Here is a 420-nt window from a genome sequence, read left to right as displayed (position 1 = left end):
TTTCTCTCTACTAACACAAACATACACACAAATTTTTATAGCCTTTAAAATTTTTTTCTTTTATAATTCTTTGTGTGGACATATGTTTTTATATCTCTTGGTTAAAAATCCAGAAGTGGGAACGTTGGATTATATGGTAAATATATGTTTAACTCAGTAACATACAGCCCTACTGTTTTCCAGGAGGCTGTAACTTGTTACATTCTCACTAAAAGTGTATGAGACTTCAGTTCTTCCACATCCTCTCCAACACTTGCTATTATCAGTCTTTTTAATTTCAGTCGTTATAGGGTGTGTAGTAGTATCCCATCATACACACATATTTTTGCTGAAGCATTTGAGAGTTATCTGCCAACATCTTGAGATTTTTATCCCTAAATATACACTTAAGCAAATATTACCCTCCAAACAAAGGTATTT

This window comes from Camelus dromedarius, chromosome 4, assembly GCF_036321535.1.
Source record: "Camelus dromedarius isolate mCamDro1 chromosome 4, mCamDro1.pat, whole genome shotgun sequence".
NCBI lineage: Eukaryota > Metazoa > Chordata > Mammalia > Artiodactyla > Camelidae > Camelus > Camelus dromedarius.
This window is presented reverse-complemented; position numbering follows the sequence as displayed.